The sequence below is a fragment of the Notechis scutatus genome, chromosome 15, assembly GCF_049901735.1.
Source record: "Notechis scutatus isolate UNSWTSFEM ecotype Mainland chromosome 15, rNotScu1.2, whole genome shotgun sequence".
Lineage (NCBI taxonomy): Eukaryota > Metazoa > Chordata > Lepidosauria > Squamata > Elapidae > Notechis > Notechis scutatus.
In genome coordinates this window covers 5327949-5345075 of record NC_142023.1, presented here as the reverse complement: position 1 = coordinate 5345075, position 17127 = coordinate 5327949, and the positions used below count along the sequence as shown (strand labels likewise).

Here is a 17127-nt window from a genome sequence, read left to right as displayed (position 1 = left end):
GGTCTCTCTCTGTCTCTCTCTCCCTCCCTCTCTCTTCCTCGTCTACTTTCCTACAAGGAATTTCTGGTTCTGTAGTTTAGCAAGAGGGAGGAAGCGGGGGAAGGGGGGAGAGAGACAGAGAGAGACAGAGAGAGAGAGAAAGAGAGACCAAGGGACTTCTTCAGCTATGAGACTCTTGGCTATTTTTCCTAGGTTGTTTGAGCTACTCCTTCCTTCCTTCCCTCCCTCTCGCACATCTCTCCTTCCCTCCTCCCTTTTCTTCCCCTTTCCTTCCTTCCCTCTCTCCCATCTCTCCCTCCCTCCTTCCCTTCCTTCCTTCCTTCCTCCTTCTTTCATTCCTTCCCTCTCCCATCTCTCCTCCCTCCATCTCCTTCCTTCCTCCCTCCTTTCATTCCTACCCTCTCTCCCATCTCCCCTCCCTCCTTCCTTCCTTCCTTCCTCCTCCATTCCTTCCTCTCCCATCTCTCCTCCCTCCTTCCTTCCTTCCTTCCTTCCTTCCTTCCTTCCTTCCTTCCTTCCTTCCTCCTTCTTTCATTCCTTCCCTCCCTCCCATCTCTCCCTCCCTCCTTCCCTTCCTTCCTTCCTCCTTCTTTCATTCCTTCCCTCCTCCCATCTCTCCCTCCCTCCTTCCTTTCTCCCTCCTTTCTTTCCTACCCTCTCTCCTCCCTCCCATCTCCCTTCTTTCCTCCCTCCCTCCTTCCACCTCCCTCCCTCCCTCCCTCCCTCCCTTCCTTCCTTCTCCCTTCCCTTGCCTTCCTCCAGCATCCCACTGGAAGGCAAATCAAGTAAGCCCTTTCCCTTTTTATTCTTTCAACCACCAGATAGATACCGCTAGGCTTGTCCCAAGTGTCTTCTTCTCAAGCAACTACCCCACTCCTTGACCACCATACCTACCACCACTGACAAGAGGCAACCGAGAACTCAAGAGTCCTCGCCTTCTTGCCCTGGGAAAAGGGCTGAGAATATTTATGCCTTGTTCGATGTCAAAAAAAGACAAGGAAGGCTTCCAAAGTCGTGGTGTAATGTTGTTAGATATACACGAGCCAGCAAAGCAATAATCAGAAATAACCAAACTTGATTGTGTATCGTAGCAACCTGCAAGATACTGATAGCTCTGGGGAGGTGATTTTGCTCTCCCGTCAGTTCTTAGATAAGCCAATTGGATTGGATTATAAACAAGGCAGGATAATATGTTCCCTGGGGAATCCTCTCTTTTTCCTTCCCTGCTCCCAAACAGCCTTTCAAATAGGCTAATTTAAACAAGAACATTCCTCTGTCTGGCCAAGGGGAAGGGAGAAAGAGGGATGGAGGGTGGGGGAGAGAGATATATAAAAAAGCAGGCATATAGGGTGTGACATTAAAAAGCAACCCCACCTCACAGCTCTTTCTTCAAGCTCGTGGTTAGATTATGGGTTGTTGTACCTCTATTTTATTTGCTCGGTGTTGAATGTTGCATGCCTATGCTTTGTAAGTGCTTGGGACATGAATAAAGAAGATGGTTAGATTATAGACCGGGCAGACCTTTGTCTAAAATAGGGTCTCCTGCTTGAGCAGGGGGTTGGACTAGAACACCTCCAAGGTCCCTTCTGACTCTTATTCTGTTAGACTAAATACCTACATTTTTAAAGGAAGGATATACTTCTATCAGTCTGTCAGTCTAACTTTCCACCCATTCATCCATCCACTCATCCATCCATCCGTCCACTCATCTATCCATCCATCCATCTCATCCATCCACTCATCCATCCATCCATCTATCCATCCATCCACTCATCCATCCAATCATCCATCTATCCATCCATCCATCCACTCATCCATCCACTCATCCATCCATCCATCCATCCATCCACTCATCCATCTATCCATCCATCCATCCATCTATCCATCCATCCACTCATCCATCCATCCACTCATCCATCCAACCAACCACCATCCATCCATCCATCCATCCATCATCCATCCACTCATCCATCCATCCACTCATCCATCCATCCACTCATCCATTCATCTATCCATCCATCCATCCATCCATCCATCCACTCATCCATCCATCCACTCATCCATCCACTCATCCATCCATCCACTCATCCATCCATCCACTCATCCATCCATACACTCATCCATCCATCCATCATCTATCCATCCATCCATCCATCCATCCATCCACTCATCCATCCATCCACTCATCCATCCATCCATCCATCCATCCATCCATCCATCCATCCATCCACTCATCCATCCATCCATCCACTCATCCATCCATCCATCCATCATCCATCCACTCATCCATCCATCCACCCATCCATCCATCTATCCATCCATCCACTATCCATCCATCCACTCATCCATCCAACCAACCATCTATCCATCCATCCACTCATCCATCTATCCATCCATCCACTCATCCATCCATTCATCTATCCATCCATCCACTCATCTACCCACCCCCTTTTGAAGTAAACCTCTTTTACCGTATTTCTAAAGCACGGTTCTCCCCTTCATTTGCTTCCCTTAAAGCAAATGAAGGGAAGAAGAACCATGCTTTACAGACAACACCGTTCCTTTTCGAGGAAAACAGAAGAAATGTACTTTTTCTGCTAATCTATTCACGAGATGCCTCCTTTCCTCTTAATTTTTCTTCCTTTACTGTTCCAGGCATTGTGCCAATGACAACCCTTATCTGGCATAAAGCAGGAAGAGGGAGAGAAAAAAACTCGATATAATCACTCAAAAAGTTAAATAAAACTGGAGGGAAGAATCTCACTCTTTTTTTTTTAATAAAACACCAAAGGCTGGTGCCTGGCCCAAGGTCACAGCAACCAGCTAATGCCTTGTGCTGGGTGAGTTGAAATGCTACATGCAAACAAAGGATAAACACAGAAGCCTTCTCTTGATCAATTCAGGTAATCCTTCTGCATCAAGGACACCACTTTTAGCATCCATTTAAACTCTGCTTTTAAATGGGCACCAGTAGGAGGAGAAGGAGGGAGAGAAGAGGAGGAGGGGAAAGAAGAAAGGAAAAAGGAGGAGGAGGGAGGGAGGGAGGAAGGAAGAAGGAAGAGAAGAAGGAACAAGGAGGAGGAGGAGGAGGGGAAAAGGGAGCGGAAGGGGGAGGAGAAGGTAACATCATCAGTGCTACAAGAGAGTGGGGGTGTGTGGAGAGGAGGTAGAGGCGGAAAAAGAAGAAAGAAGGAAGAGGAGGAGGAAGGAGGGAGGAAGGAAGGAGGAGAAGAAGGAACGAGGAAAAGGAGGAGGGGGAAGAGGGAGGAGAAGGAAAATAACTTCATTGGTCCTACAAGAGAGTGAGGGTATGTGAAGAGGAGGAGGAGGAGGAGGAAAAAGAAGAAAGAAGGGGGAGGAGGAGAGAGGAAGGAAGGAAGGAAGGAAGGAAGGAAGGAAGGAAGGAAGGAAGGAAGGAAGGAAGGAAGGAAGGAAGGAAGGAGAGGGATCAGCAGAAAAAGGGGAAGGATCACCCTAGTACCGACTGGCTGGATGCCATAAAGGAGATTCTTACTCATCCATGGTTGTCCCAAAGGTGCTTTTTAAGAGACAACTGTACTGAACTGGAGAAGCTTCTTGGATAAGAAGCAAAATGTCTTCAAAGAAAAACAGAAAAAACCCAGTTGCCTCTTGGAAAAAACATCTTTGAGCCTCCACTGTACAACTTCCAGAGGCTCCAAGGCTCCCTTCTCTCCTGTGCTCCTGAAACCGGCTACTATTTCAACCAAGAGGGAGGGTCTCGCATCTCAAACCCCCCCCCCTCTTTCTTTTTTCCTTCTTCCACACTCATCCTTTTCCCAGTCACGGTGCTCAATCACTTCTAAGCTAATTGTCTCCACTCATGTGTGCAAACTCGCAGTTCACTGGAAGAAGCCGCAGAATGTTAATTCTATTTGGAAATGAGGGAGACACGCAAAATCGCCGCCTTTTCTTTTGGGGGAAACGGAACGAAATCCAATCGGTATTAATTGCAGGGCTCGTCATGAGGAACACAAGCCCCCACCTCACCTGTAAAGGAAGGCATGCAGCCCCCTCCCCTCTCATACACACACACAGTCCTTTCCATTTATGCATGTTTTAGGATTGGCTGCTCTGCTATCTTTTTTCTTTCCTCTTCCCTTCCATCAAGGTAATACAGGACAATTTCAGCCATGAGCAGAATAAATCCCCAAAAGGGCAGGGGAAAAAAAAGGCTGTGTTTTTTTTTCCAGATGCTTTTCAACCAAAAAATAAAATAAAATAAAAGGCTGAGCCTATTATCTTGCTTCCTGATCACCTCCAGCTTTTATGCCCCTGAGCAAAGAATGTGGTTGCCTCTGGATCTTGGAGGCCTCAGCTCTCATCTTCCCTAGCCCTCATACTGGCTGGAGGCTTTGGAAATTGAGTTCCAGAAATCCTAGAGAATCAAGATATAAAGGGATAATGCCACTCCTATTCAAACAGAGATGGGGGACCGAAAAGAAAATGGAAGGGACCGGTTGATGAATTGGGTTGTAATTTTAAAACATGGAATAACATGGGAACGAGGGAGGGAGGGAGGGAGAAAGGAAGGGAAGGAGGAAGGAAAGAAGGGAAGGAAAGAGGGTGGGAGGAAAGAAGGAAGGAAGGAAGGAAAAGGGGTGGGCGGGAGGGGAGGAAGACAGGAAGGCAGGAAGGGAAGAAAGGAAGAAGGGAGAGAGGAAGGGAGGAAAGAAAAGAAGGGAGGGAGGAGGGAGGGAGGTAAATAGAGAGAGAAGGAAGGAAAGAGGCAGGGAGGGAGGGAGGAAGGAAGGGAAGGACAAAGGAAAGAAGGGAAGGAAAGAGGGTGGGAGGAAAGAAGGAAGGAAGGAAAAGGGGTGGGCGGGAGGGAGGAAGACAGGAAGGCAGGAAGGGAAGAAAGGAAGAAGGGAGAGAGGAAGGGAGGAAAGAAAAGAAGGAAGGGAGGAGGGAGGGAGGGAGGTAAATAGAGAAGGAAGGAAAGAGGGAGGGAGTGGGGAGGAAGGAAGGCAAAGAGAGAGAAGGAAGGAAGGAAGGTAAACAACCAAGAGTTTCACTCATTTAGTTCACACAAACCATCCAGAGCTATCAAGATGGTATAAGAGTTAGCTCTGTGGAATATTGTACCATGAAAGGGCACGAGGGGAATTGAAGCTGCATACAGTTTTATAGGCCTGGATACTAATTACTGTTGACCAACATTAATCAGTGTCATAATAAGGGCTGAGGGAGCTATGGAATTCTAGGTTTTGCTGAACTGTTATTTCCAGAAGTCTTAGCGAGCACCGCCAGTCTTGAAGGATGCATAGTTCAGCAATGTCCGCAAAGCTATAGGCCCCTCACACTTCTTTTAAATCCATGCTAGATAGAAACTTCTCTTCCCGTTTTTTTCCCCCCCCTTATTCAAATAGAAAAAAAAATGGTCCTGAATGGCTGGGATTCCAATTGAAAGATCAGCAAAGGGAGCTCTTCCATCAAACATTTTTTTTTATAATATTCAAACTTCTATTTTCTTCTCCGTACAGCAGGAAAAAGACATTGGAAAGGATTGTTTGAATCTGAAACATGGTTGGTGAACAGTTTGCCAGCTCTTTCATCCTGTTGCTGTCATCCAGTGAAACCCACAACTCTTTCCTTTCCTTTCCTTTCCTTTCTTTTCCTTTCTCCTTTTCTTCCCCTTTTCTCTCCTTCTCCTTCCCATCTTCCTTCTCTCCTTCCTTTCCTCTCCTCTCCTCTCCTTCCCCTCCTTCTCCTTTCCTTTCCATCTCCTTCCCCTTCCTCTCCCTCCCTTTCTTTCCTTTCCCTCTCCTTCCCCTTCCTCATCCTCCCTCCCTCCCTCCCCTCTCCTCTTCCCCTTCCCTCCCCCTTTCCTCGCCTTCCCTTCCTTCCTTCCTTCCTTCCTTCCTTCCTTCCTTCCTTCCTTCCTTCCTTCCTTCCTTCCTTCCTTCCTTCCTTTCCATCCTTCCTCAGGTTATTAAATTATAACCCAGTTAATCAACTGGTCCTTTCCATTTTCTTTTCTGATTCTGTGCTTGAATTGTAATGGCTTTATCTCTTGCCTTAATATCTTCATTTGTTGTTGTTGTTGTTGTTTTTGAATGCTTGGTTATTCCTTTAGGAAAACCACCTTAGAGTTTCAGCAAAGAACAACAACTAAATATGTACAAGAGGGCTCGCAGCTTGATTTTCTCATCAACTCTGACGAGAGGATTTTCCAACTCTGGTGTCCAAGAAGAGAGATCAACAGTCCATGCTTCAGAAAATGGGAAGAATAGAAATGAAGCAAAAGAAAACAAAACACAAAAACAGGTTGTTTTTCCAAAAAGCTTAGGTCTGAGGCTGTTAGAAGGCCAGTCACAACACACACCCAAGTGCACAAGCCTAGGCTGCAAGAATGACAATGACTGAGATTAGATGTTGCTAGAGTGTTGCTCTGGTCTCAGCCACAGGGTTTTATGCCACAGCTTCTAGAATATCTGCCCAATGAAATCTCTTGTCAACCATAAGATGCAATAACCATGGTGGCGCACAGAATGCTTCCTTCCTTTTCATGGATTTTTGTGGACTGTAAATTTATCAAATGGGCAAAGTTTTGCATGCATCGTAAAGAAAGAGGCCACAGTTAACCCTAATCAAGTTTTGAGCATTGTGTTGTCATGAAGAAGAGGGGTTCAACCTATTTTCCAAAGCACCAGAAGGCAGGACAAGAAGCAACGGATGGAAACTAATCAAGGAGAGAAGCGACCTAGAACTAAGGAGAGATTTCCTGATAGCGAGATCAATTAACCAGTGGAACCACTTGCCTCTAGAAGTTGTAAATGCTCCAACACTGGAAGTTTTTAAGAAGACATTGGACAACTATTTGTCTCAATTGGTATACAGTCTCCTGCTTATGCAGGGGTTGGATTAGAAGGTCCCTTATAATTCTGTTGTTCTGTAAATGAAGTCCATAAGACTGTAAACGGTATGGCTAACCACGCTTGAGACAATAACCTGTCAGTTAAAGCAGGGATCCCCAACCTTTTCGACGCCGCCGCGGCCGGTTCGGCGTCAGCTGGCGCCGCCATCTTTTTGACGAAAAATCACTTCCGGTGGCGTCACGAGTGATTTTCGTCAAAAATGGCGCTATGCGCTCTGGTGAGCTTTTTCGGGTAGAAATGGCTTTCTACCGGAAAAGCTCACCAGCGCTGGCGCCGCCATCTTTTTTGATTTAAAAATTGCTTTTTTACCAAAAAGATGGCGGCGCCCAGCAACCAGCGGCCCGGTAAGGCTTGTTCCATGTCGGCCCGGTACCGGTCCGGGCGGTTGGGGACGCCTGAGTTAAAGAACATGTTTTCTGAAATGCTCTGCAAGGGATCCTCTTGAAAAGATCTATATAGAGACAAAAAAACTTCTGATAAACAAGGAGAAGTGACAGAAATTGGGAAGGTAGAGGGGGGGAAAGGAATTCCTTCCAATCCTCCAACAATACATTGTTTCAGCAAGCAAAGAACACCTCCAGGCTATTCTTGTTCCACACTAGCCTGCAGCCTCCCTCTAAGACGGCCCTTAAATAATTTAGGTTAAGCCTCATCAAACATTCATAGTTATGGACCAAACTCCAAGCACTGTTCCTGGATGCAGACAAGGCTAAACATCGAGACAGACAGAAAACATAGATAAACCAAGAATGGGGAGCGGACGCTCGTGGCTATGGGAAGTCAGAGAAGCTTGCTCCAGTAAACAAGAATAATGGAGTAACAGAGTCGGAAGGGAACTTGAGAGGTCTTCTAGTCCAAGCCCCTGCTCAAGAAAGAGACCCTGTAATGCTTGGTTTTCCAGTCTCTTCTTAAAAGCCTCCAGGGACGCTTGGAACATCCAAGCTTGGCCCAACCATGACTTGGATGCCTGAGAATCTCCAAAGTGATGGAGCACCCAAAGTCATTCACAGACAGAATAACAGAGTTGGAAGTGGCCTTAGAGGCCTTCTAGTCCAACCCCCTTCTCAAGCAGAAGACACTATCCCATTCCAGACAAGGGGCTGTCCAATCTCTTCTTGAAAACCTCCAGGGATGGAGCATTCGCAACTTCTGTAGGCAAGCTGTTCCACCGATTAATAGTTCTAACGGTCAGGAAATTTCTCTTTAATTCTAGGTTGGTTCTCTCTTTGGTTGGTTTCCATCCACTGCTTCTTGTCCTGCCTCCAGGAGCAGAGCTGGTATTCTGCAGGTTCTGACCGGTTCTGGAGAACCGATAGCAGAAATTTTGAGTAGTTTGGAGAACCGGCAAATACCGCCTCTGACTGGCCCCGTTCCGGTCTCTTCTCTGCCTCCCATTGAGTCCCAGCTGATCTGCTGGCTCTTCTTTGGTTGCCCTGCACAGGAGAACAGAACTGGAAAGCAGGTTAGCGGGGTGGAGAGGGAATGGGGATTTTGCAGTATCCTTCCTCTGCCATACTCACCAAGCCATGTCCACCAAGCCACAGCCACAGAACTGGTAGTAAAAAAAATTGAATCCCACCACTGCTTCAGTTGCTTAATTGTTCTCACTGTCAGGAATTAATTGTTCTCACTCCTTCGTTCTAGGTTTCAAAATGGGGTTCACCTAACCCCAAAAGCAAGAAAGATAAGCTGGGATAGAGGCTATTCTTGAAGTTTAAGGCATCCGAGCAATTCAGGCCCAATTTGCAAAATAAATCTATTTTGTCTTTCCAGGCCAACCAGGTCTTGGCATATGCGCTTGGAAAATTAAAGGATTAGGGGGAAGGCACTGGTCTGCCTTGTGAAGAGATTGACAAAATTATACACGCTTGAGGCTGGTTAATGCAAAAAGTAAGTGTTTACTCCCTGGGTTAGGGAATGCAATTAATTCTGATCCTGCGGTGTACTTTTGCAGATGGGCACACCAATCAAGACAAGGAGCATTTTTAATGCCACCTGATCACTACCCCAAGTGTCAGGATCTCCATCGTCGGGCTGGCACCTTGCTGGATTCCTGCCATCAAAGGGGAAGGGAGGAGAGGTGCGTTTGGGGCAATCCACACCTGTGCATCTAATTGTTCTGTCCTAGGCTTCCCCAAAAAGCCCTAAGCAGAATCTTTGTCATGACCAAACACCTTTTATTAAACAAATGTGAATTTCTTGCATTCACTTTCAGCCACTTTCACCCTTCCCAGGCCTGACTGCTTCCTGAGCAGCCACAAAGCTAGCATATGTAGTTGAATTAAATGTTTGCTAAAATTTTTCATTTCTTGGATTTATCCATGGTTGGCCTACTAGGGGTCGAAAAGCTCAATAAATCACATGCCAGCAGGTGTCGCGCATTGGTGGTTGTGATGTATATTTTGAGCGACGGAGCCGTAACAGAGGGATGAAAGAGACACTGAAGGTAGAACTAGAGGAGGAAGTCATTAAGGGACCAGTGATTACCTGGGTGAGAAATGTGGGTCATAATATAAATTTGGATGAGTGGGAAAAGACTTGGACCGAGAACTGGAAGCTGACTTTGTCGACGGCATTCAAAGAAAATCAATATAAAATGTTTTGTAGATGGCACTTAGCACCGGCACGACTGGCGAAAATGTATCCAACCTTGAAACCAGAATGCTGAAAGTGCAAACAAAAGAAAGGAACATTTTTCCATATGTGGTGGCAATGTATAGAGGTCAAAAAATACTGGAAGAAAATACAGAGATGGTTTTTTGAGATCACAAAATATAAATTGAATTTAGAACCCGAAACGTTTTTATTAGGTATGATCAAAGGGGATTTGAGTAAAGATAAAAGATACCTTGTTGTATACATCTTAACTGCAGCAAGAATCACATTAGCACAAAATTGGAAGAGTGATAAAATACCACCAGATGAAATTTTGATTCAAAAAATAATGGACTGTGCTGAACTAGATAAATTCACTATGGAACTGAAAGGCAAAGAGGATAGAGAATACTATGCGACATGGGAGAGGTGGTATGAATAGGTGAAGGATAAGGATAAAAATAATGTATAGTCACGAAATAAGAAACATGTATATATACGACACAATAAGTCTTAATGGAAATGAGATTTTTGTATTTTTTTGTTTTTAAAGAATAAAAATTAAAAAAAAAAAGAAAGGAAGGAAGAACCACATATGGCTCCAGAGCTTTGGGTTGCTGACCCCGGGTATAGGCTGGACTAGAAGACCTCCAAGGTCCCTTCCAGCTCATTCTATACTAAAGAAGAAAAAAATCATAGTGGCATTGCAATGGCTGGCTGGGGAAATTGGAAAGAGTAGCTTTGTATTTTGCGCAGGAACACCAGATTCTGCCTGACTCTGCTGCAGCCAGGTTCTTTCAGTTCCTTTGCTCCGACAAAATGGAATCACAAGTCTTACTTTCCTGAGAAAGCAAACTGGGGCACGTCTGACACCCAAGTGTTCTTTTATTAACATCCTATGCACAGGTTTTGTTTTTTTTAAAGATAGGTGCATTGAAGAAAGACCGCAAACCATTTTGGAATAATGCTTAAGCATCAAAATGTCTATGGAGATTCTCAGTCAATCAGGCCTTGGTTGTCCCCAAGGTGCTTTTCTCAGAAAGGCAACTGGGCTTTCTTAGTTTTTCCTTGAAGAGGTTCTGCTTCTCATCCAAGAAGCTTCTTCAGATCAGCATCAACATCTAAGGGTGTGTTTTTTTTCTTCCTCCCTGGATAGGCTGGGTAGGCTATGCAGCCATGTTTGAACCTTAACGAGGTGAAAAAATATCAAGGGCTTCACTGCTCTTCTTTCGTGGAACTATCTGGAGAGGTTTGCTATGGCTTGAAAAACTACAAGGACTAGCAACAATGAAAAGGAGGAGTTTGGGTTGAATCCAGCCTAGCTCTAAACCGGGATGGTATGAAGCTCTTGCCCTAAGCAAGGAGTTGGACTAGAATACCTCCAAGGTCCCTTTCAGCCTTATGATTCTATGCTCTAACTTACAGGATCTCACAGAGGATGCAGCCGTTTCTAAGATTGGTGCTTTTGTTGTGCTGCCACAAAGCAACATCAAATGATTGTTCCAGTGATTTGCATTTGTCTTACTAAGTATGTCCTACCAGAATCACAAAATTTGGGTTTATCGATAACCACCTGCTTTGCTGAATAGATGGACAATAGGTGGATGCTATCGTTCTGATCTAGGCTTCCCCAAAGAGCACTAAACAGACCCTTTGTCCCGGCAAAACCCCTTTTATTAAACGAAGGTAAATTTCTTGCATTCACATTCAGCCAAAGGCCTGGCAAACACTCTTTCAAGGGTGTAATTAGGAACACAGAACTTATCTAGCTTGGAGAGCTGCTAAGTAAATATTTCCAAACGTAGTGCTGACAAGGAAGGACTCAACACAGAGTCACTGAGATGCACAGACAGAGCTTCTGCAACTGATGCAACAAATAGTTTCCTGCAAAAGCCCCTCCCCTTTTGTTTCTCTTTTAATCCCTATAGGAGGGGCCATTCACTGTCCACCTGTGGCTTTACTCCCACGTCCGATCCTTAGTTCGTAACTGTTCTTTTCTTTTAGCAGCTTTGTGCTTGTGCAGGCTGGGAACTGGCTCCAGCTGCTCCCCTGCCTCACTGCTGTCCAAGCCCAAAGGTAGCTGATGACTGCCAGCCTGCCCTGACCCCATCTCTGACTCTGAAGCAGAGCCCTTGTCCGAGCCTTCCTCAGCCTCCAGGACTGGCCCAGGTTCCTCACCAACCTCCTCACTGTCCAACTCTGCTGCCAGCTCTGCTAGCTGCTGGCAGGCCATAACAGTTATGGCATCTGTTGCAAGAGTTTACATTCTGATTACTATTTTAATATTTCAGGAACAGGATGTTCTATTTTCTGATGTAGACCACTGGCAACTATATAGACCCTGAAGGGTTGGTTAGGGTGTCAATTTTTCCAAACCAGATCTTCTGGAGAGATAGAAAAAAAAATGTCTACAACTACAAATAGTTGTGTGACTCTCCTGAACCCCCAGAATCTGATCATCTCAAAACAAGAGAATTTTTTTAAAGTACTTTTCATTCACACTGTTTTGCTTATCCATCTAAGTAAGATGTCCCTCATTTTAACAATGGTTCAATTAGCAACCAGAGTGTCCTACAGATCCAGGGGTGCCCAACTTTGGCAATGTTTAAACCTGTGGACTTCAGCTCCCAGAATTTGTCAGCCAGCTGGGGAACTCTGTGAGTTGAAGTCCACAAGACTTAAAGTTGTCAACTTTGGTGAAGATCAAGGGTCTTCAAACTTGACAAGTTTAAGACTTGTGGACTTCAACTCCCAGAATTTCTGAGCTAACATGACTGGAGGAGGAATTCTGGGAGATGAAGTCCACAGGTCTTAAAACTGTCAAGTTTGGTTTTTAAAAACAAACATAAACAAACAAAACATAAAAACATCAAGCTATCTTCCATAGGTGTACATGTTTGTTTTTAAAAACCAATAAAAAATTTTTAAAAATTGTCAAATTTGAAGACCCCTGGTGAAGATATACAGAGTTAATTGGAGCAATTTGTGAACCAGGGAGCCAGCCATATCCCATTTATCCAGGACAATGGCTGTAATTTTATTTTCTTTTTTAGGGAAGAGACAATATTTGCTTTCATAATAACACCTCCACCACCAGGTCGTGGGGAGAAGGGAAAAACAAAACAAAAAATCTGCCTGGATGTACAGATGCTGCTTGATTGAATCAAGTCTTGCCACGTCCCCGGGGACTTCTATGTGGTACTTCCATGCGATGCTTTGCTGTTGTAATCAGATTCTGTAGCAGGTTTGTGTGTTTACAGGGAAACAGATAAGAAGCATATGATTAACTGTGCTGTCCTCAATCTTACAAACTATTGCAAAAATCAAAGCCATCTGCTTTCAAGGCAAACACAGAGGGAGACGGGAAGAGAGGGATTCCAGGAAGTCACACCCCCTCTTTTGCTAAAAGCAAATGATGATTTGGGGGTTCAAGAGCAGAAATCCAGCATCTTCATCATCATGAGTTGTCTTGAAGAAGACACTTCTTTTGCGTGGTCTCGGTGTGCCCCCTCCAAGATATTAAGAGAAATTTCTTGGTATCTGGAAAGAGTAAGGAAGGTAGCAGAGAAAGCCTCACTGCATACTGCACCCCTGAATCTCTCAATTGATAAAATGCAAACATCCTGCAGTCCTTCTCCCTCAATAGGATAAAGCAAAAAATATAGTTCAGAAGAGATGAGATTTCAGCTCAATTCCTAGGAGCGATGATTTGGATCTTAAGTCAGCCTGGAGGTGGACCAAGGGTTATAGCAATAGCATGCAGACTTATATACTGCTTTCCAGTGCTTTCCAGCCCTCTCTAAGTGGTTCACAGAGTCAGTAATTTGACCCAACAATCTGGGTCTCATTTTACCAACCTCGGAAGGATGGAAGATTGAGTCAACCTTGAGCCGGTCAGGAGTGTACTCTGGTCCGTGGGTCGAGTTTTGCCTGCAATGCTGCAATGCTGTGTTGGCTTTTTTTGGCAGCTGCGGCACACGGGTGGCTTATATTTAAGTGAGCATCCACTGGGACTCCAAGATCCCTCTCATAGTCACCACTATTGAGCAAGGTATCACTAACCTTTTGGACCTTAGGGACCACCAAACTCATAATTTTAAATCCCACAGACCAGAGACCCTGGGAAAATCCCCCCCCCAAAAAAACACTGCAGGAAAATTCCCCACCCCGTTTTCCTACCAATCGATCATTCTTTATTTATGATCACAGGATACCGTCTCCAGCTCCGTTCTCAGGGAGGGAGGGAGGGGAGGGGAGGGAGGGAGGGAGAGAGAGAGAGAGAGAGAGAGAGAGAGAGAGAGAGAGAGAGAGAGAGAGAGAGAGAGACTTTTGACTTCATGCAAGGAAAGCAGCAGAAGCAGCAGAAGTCTTTCTTTCTCTCCCCCAAACTCCACCAGAAATGAGTCTTTGCCGACGCAGCCTCTTGGAGCAGGAGGCCTTGCAGGGTCCCAAAGACTCATTTCTGGTGGAGTTTGGGGAGAGAAAGAAAGACTTTTGCTGCTTTCCTTGTGTGCAGCCAAAAGCAGAAGAAGGAAGAAGCAGAAAGAAGCAGCCCGGTGCCCAGGTCGGGCATGTGGGGTGAGTGGGGCAAGTTCCTCCCTCCGCCCTTTCCCCCCTCCCCTCACTACCTCGTGTTGTTCGCAATGCAAGCGACGCAAACCTTGTGTTTCCACGGGCCATGTGGGTGGCGCAGCCTTGTGTTTTCGCGCAGCCTGGATTAATTGCTTTGGGGGTGACACTTCTCTGCGGACCACCAAAAATTTCTTGCAGACCACCAGTGGTCTCCAGCCCACTGGTTGGCAACCACTGACCTATACTGTACCTGCGCATTTTGGATTCCTTGCCTAAATCCAGAACCTTCCTTTTTTTTCCACCATTAAATTTTATACTAGGAGGTAAACCAAGGGACACAACCAACAGAATCGATAGAAGGAGATCCTAATAAAAACACCTTTCACCTTCTCAAGAGAAGCAACAAAAAGCCAAGCAACAGCGCCGTTCAAGCATGTGAGCTTTTCCATTTCTGGCCTTCGCTCTCTAAATCCGCCGCTCTGGCTTGAATTATTCCCACCCGGAGTTCAACAAGCAAGGAACGTTGGCAGAAGGTAACACTAAATGTGGGATGGATGGAAGATGGAGGCTCGACTTGCCTACTGTCAAGTGACACCTGGAAGGAGCTTTCTGTGAGTAAAAGCTGCTTGTGACACTTCGCTCCTCCCCTTTAACAACAACGACAACAACAAAAAAAAGATTCTGCGTTGCGATACCAAATACAGAGATTTCCCCGGAGGATCCAGGAGGATAAATGTCAAGAGAGAAAGGATGTCATCTCATCCAGCCTTCAGCTATAACAAGTTATCTCCAAGCAACAGCAAGAAAGACCCTCCTTATCTCTCAACACTCTCTGACTCCTGGGCCATTGATACCCAGCTGATGCCCAACAGGTGCATTGCTGCAATTGTGCTTTCCATTCAGGGTTTAAGAAGGTCCCAGATCAATTTAGGTCCATTTTGCCATCTCTGTAAGTAGGAGCGTGGGAGAATATGTAAGTGCAGAAACTCTCTAAAGAATGCAGCACATATGCCATGAGGCCCTTAAAAATAAGTACAATACCGAAGAAAACTCCTTCGTTGTGTTATTACACCTTGTTCCTTCTGTTCAAATGTCAGAATCTTGAAGATTACCTCCTCCTCTGCTCCTTCTCTCTTCCCTTTCGTCTCTTCCTTCTCTCTGTCCATCCTTCTCCTTCTCCTCCTCTTCCCCCTCCTCCCCCTCTTCCTCTTCCCCATCCTCTTCCTTTCCATCCCTCCTCCTACCTCCTCTTCCTTCTCTCTGCCCCTCCTTCTCCTCCTCTTCCCTCTCCTCTTCCTCCACCTCCTTTCCATCCCTTTTCCTCCCTCCTCTTCTCTCTCCTCTCCATCCCTCCTCCTCTTCTTCCTCCCCTCTGTCCCTCCTCTTTCCTTTTTCTCCCTTTTCCTCCTCTTCCCTCGCCTCTCCCCTTCTCTTCCTTTTCATCCCTCCTTCTCCCTCCTCCTCTTCTTCCTTCTCTCTGTCCCTCCTTCTCCCTCCTCCTCCTCTTTCCCTCCTCAACTCTCTTCCTCCTCCTTTCCATCCCTTCTTCTCTCTCCTCCTCTTCCTCCTCTCCTTCCCTCCCCCTCCTCTTCCTCCTCTGTCCCTCCTCCTCCTCTTCCTCTTCCTCCTCTCTGTCTCTCCCCTTCCTCCATCTCCATAATGCATAATCCCAAGTATGCAATTGAAGCTTTTACTTCCCTCCCAACCTTAATGTAGATCAATGCCATGTCTCTATTAAGACATAGCACAGAAAGGAAGGAAGAGAGAGAGAGACAGACAGACAGACAGACAGACAGAGAGGGGGGGAAGGCTATTTTGAATGCCAGCCAGGGACATGGCCTTTGTAGGTTAGAAATCAACTTCTTTTTAAAAAGAATTGGCGCTTGGTTCAATTACAGCCGAAGACTTGGTTGGGTTTCCTTCCCTTTCTTTGCATAATTGCCTCCCTGTTTAAAAATTAATATGCTCTTTGCTTTTACTTATTTGGAAGCAGTTTATTGCTGCACTGGAGGTTAACTATATTAAACATTTCCTAATGACATTTCAGTAAAGCAGAAATGGGGTGTTGTTACTTATTGCTATGGGTTCTCTTCTCTTCTCTTCTCTTCTCTTCTCTTCTCTTCTCTTCTCTTCTCTTCTCTTCTCTTCTCTTCTCTTCTCTTCTCTCCTCTTCTCTTTGAGACCAGGCAAAAAACCCCAAGGCAATGAAATACGCATTAGTCCAAAACTCAGGAGAAAGCATCTAATATAGGAAAAGGAATACAGCCCCCGAAAATGTGCAGGAGAGTTGCTTAGTTTTAGCAAAACAGACCACTGAAAAAGCACTAAAAATGCAGACCAAGATATCAAGGTAGGCTGGACTGTTTCCAGCTCTTTAAGCTTCTGTTTTCTTGGCCTTTTTTTTTTTGCAGACTTGAAGTTTAGTTAGAGTTAAACAAAAGAGAAAAAGAAGACATGGTGGGAAGAAATTTGTTGTCTAAATTTTGATAATTGTACCCCAACTCAATCAGGGTCTAGAGCAGAGGTTGGTCATGCAAAGAGCAAAAGGTTCAATGTAGAAACAGACAATTATTTCGGCTCCTGAATAGTAAAATTTACTTTTTAAGACTAGGGTTAGAGTTGGGGTTGTATTTTTGAGAATACGTCTGATTTCATGGAAGACTCATGAAAATTAAAAGGAGGAAAGCCGGAAGCATTGTTTGAATAACAGAATAACAGAGTTTGGAAGGGGCCTTAGAGGTCTTCTAGTCCAACCCTGGGGAAAAAGGAGAATCACTTTCAATGCACGGGCGTGGATAGGGTAACCGTTGATACTCGAGTATCTTAAAATTAAAATTTGGCGATACAACCCGTGGCACAGAGAGCAAGGGAAACTGAGCTTTGCCAGAAGTGTGGAAATAAGATCCCAGTGTGAGATCAGATCTTAAACTGCTGCATTTAAAAATAAAAATACATATCTGAACACAATCTCTTTTGATGTCTAAATTTAAGCAACTTAAAAGCTGCAGGGTGCTTATAAGTCTCTAACTGCCTTGAGTTCTGGGTTGAGGTGTAGGTGTAGGAT

The 17127-nt window shown here is 45.2% G+C and overlaps 1 protein-coding gene across 3 annotated transcripts in view; it reads right to left on the bottom strand.

Moving 5' to 3' along the window:
* Positions 1-17127, bottom strand: part of ASTN2 (astrotactin 2) — a 319108-nt gene that overhangs the window by 191002 nt on the left and 110979 nt on the right. The gene's annotated exons all lie outside the window — the stretch shown is intronic.